At 39.7% G+C, this 2,901-nt stretch overlaps 1 protein-coding gene across 1 annotated transcript in view; it reads left to right on the top strand.

Moving 5' to 3' along the window:
- The window catches only part of KIF13B (kinesin family member 13B), a 187,714-nt gene that overhangs the window by 156,486 nt on the left and 28,327 nt on the right, over positions 1-2,901 (top strand). The window lies entirely within an intron of this gene.

Raw genomic sequence — 2,901 nt, 5'->3', positions numbered from 1 at the left:
TTTTTTTGAGACAGCGTCTCACTCTGTTGCCCAGGCTGGAGTGCAGTGGCATGATCTCGGCTCACTGCAACCCCTGCCTCTTGGGTTCAAGTGATTGTTCTGCCACAGCCTCCTGAGTCGCTGGGACTACAGGTCCCTGCCACCGCGCCCAGCTAATTTCTGTGTTTTTAGTAGAGACAGAGTTTCACCATGTTGGCCAAGCTGGTCTTGAACTCCTGACCTCAGGTGATCCGCCCGCCTCAGCCTCCCAAAGTGCTGGGATTACAGGTGTGAGTCACCTCGCCCAGCAAGTTTCTCTAGTACAGGAATATTTATTTAGATCATTGTGTGTCCTCAGCTCTCATAGGTTATGTTTTTCAAGGGACCTCTTAGTTCATCTAGATAATATTAAGTTTATTTTCATAAACATCACTTTACCTGATTTTTTATTTGTAGGATCTCTTGTGATGCTCCTTCTTTTTATTCTGATACTGATAATTTTTATTTTCTGTTTTGAATACTTATAGAACAGATTTATCAGATATATTAATCTCAGAACCAGTTTTTGGCTTTCTTAGTTTTATTTTCTGTTGCAGTTGATTTTTTAAATCTTTCTGCATTTCTCATATTTTTGGTATATTGTGCTTTTATTTTCATTCTCTTCAGAGTATTTTAAAATTTCCCTGTGATTGCTTCTTTGATCTGTGAGTTATCAAATAGCATGAATTCTTCTTCTATATTGGGGGTAATCTATATTCCAGATTGTGTTCTTCCTTGGTTAATATTCTGTGTGCACTACTGTATTTGGGGACATGGGGTTCTGTGTGTATCTAATTAGGTCACTGTGGTTCATTTTCCTGTTCAGATCCTCTGGATCTTTAATGATTTGGTGGAGGCCTATTCTATCAGTTCTTGAGAGGGCGTTAGATATCCAAATATGATTGTGAAAATTGTATTTCCCTTTATACCAGTTTTTGCTTCATTCACTTAGAAACTCTGCTAATTAGGTACATACACATTTAAGATTGTTAAATCTTCCTGATAGAGTGACCTTTCTATCATGAAATGTCCCTTTCATCTCTGGAGATACTCTTACCTTGAAATTTTCCTTACCTATCATTTATACATATATAACTGCATCAAATTTATTTACTGTTTGCACAGCGTGTCTTTTTCTCAGCCTTTTACATTTTAGCATGTATTTGTCTTTAAGTTAAAAGTGATTGCCCTGTAGACAGCATATGGTTGAGTCCAGTTCTTTCCCCTGAATCTCATCTCACAGTTCCTGCCCTTTAATTGGCGTGTTTCACCCCTTCCAGTGCCTACTATTGAGGTCCGCCATGTTATTATTGGTTTTCTACTTGGCTGTTCTGTTTTTTGTTTCACTGTAACTCCTTATTTACCTTCTTTTGGATTCGTCAAAAAAATATTTAGTGTTGCATTTTATTTCCTCTTTTTGCTTTTTGGGACACCTGTACTTGTTTGCTAAAGTCTTTGCTCAGAAACCCTACTTTGCATTCTTAACTTGCCAAATCTTCTTAGAGTTAATATGATATCACTCCCCGCCTCACAAGTATAGGAACCATGCAACACTATAAATCATTGACCTGTTCCTCTAGGCCCCCGATTTTGTACTGTTGTTTCATCTTCTACGTTTATAGATGTTAGAAACCTCACTTTATAATGTTGTTCCTTTTGCTTTAAAATAGCCACTTTAGGCCAGGTGCAGTAGCTCACACCTATGGTCCTAACACTTTGCGAGGCTGAGGTGGGTGGATTGCTTAAGCCTGGGTGTTGAGACTAGCCTGGGCAACATGGTAAAACCCTGTCTCCACGAAAAATAGAAAAATCAGCTAAGCATGGTGACGCACACTGGTCTCACTACTCAGGAGGCTGAAGTGGGAGAATCACCTGAGCCTGGGAGGTTAAGGCTGCAGTGAGCCACGATTGCGTCACTGTACTCATGCCTAGGCAACAGAGTAAGACCCTGTCTCAAAAAAAAAAAAAAGCTCAGGCCAGGCACAGTGGCTCGCACCTATAAAATCCCAGCACTTTGGGAGGCCAAGGCAGGTTGGATCAACTGAGGTCAGGAGTTCGAGACCAGCCTGGCCAACATGGTGAAGCCCTGTCACTACTAAAAACAGAAAAATTAGCTGGACGGGGTGGCAGGTGCCTGTAGTCCCAGCTACTCGGGAGGCTGAGGTAGGAGAATTGCTTGAACCTGGGAGGCGGAAAAAAAAATGCCACTTGTCTGTTAAGCACATTAAGAGAATACAGAAAAGATGGTTATTTTTTTTTTCCCAGATTATTTCAGGGTCTTACTCTGTTGCCTAGGCATGAGTACAGTGACGCAATCGTGGCTCACTGCCAGAAATATTTTCATCTGATTTTATTTCTTTTTAGCCCAAAGAATATTCTTTAGTATTTCTTAGAGTACAGTCCTCCAAAGTGCTCTCCTTTTTTGAAATTATTTTCATTTCACCGTTTTGTTTCTTTGTTGTTTTAAGAATATTTTCACTGGACAGAGAACTCTCGGTTGCAGTCCTTTTTCCTTTAGCACTTCAAAGATAATTCCTCATCTCCAGCCCCTTCTTTTATGCTGAGAATTCAGCCATCATTTGACACTTCCCACTCAGTGTGATAGCTTAGTTTAGTTTGCCTGCTTTCAGAAGTTAATCTTTGTGGCAATTTTGCTATGATTTGCTTAGGTGTGGTTTTCTTAGTATTTAACTTGCTTGTCAAGTTCTTGGATCTGTAAGTTGATGTTTTTCAACAAATGTGAGAAATATTTAGCCATTATTCATTAAAACTTTTCCGCCTTTCCTTTTCCTCTGCCTCTTCTGAGAATCTGATTACTCACAGGTTAGATTGCATACTGTCCTACAGGTCACAGAGGCTCTATTCTTTTTTTTTTTTTTTTTT

This window comes from Cebus imitator, unplaced genomic scaffold, assembly GCF_001604975.1.
Source record: "Cebus imitator isolate Cc_AM_T3 unplaced genomic scaffold, Cebus_imitator-1.0 Scaffold125, whole genome shotgun sequence".
Classification (NCBI taxonomy): domain Eukaryota; kingdom Metazoa; phylum Chordata; class Mammalia; order Primates; family Cebidae; genus Cebus; species Cebus imitator.
This window is presented reverse-complemented; position numbering and strand designations above follow the sequence as displayed.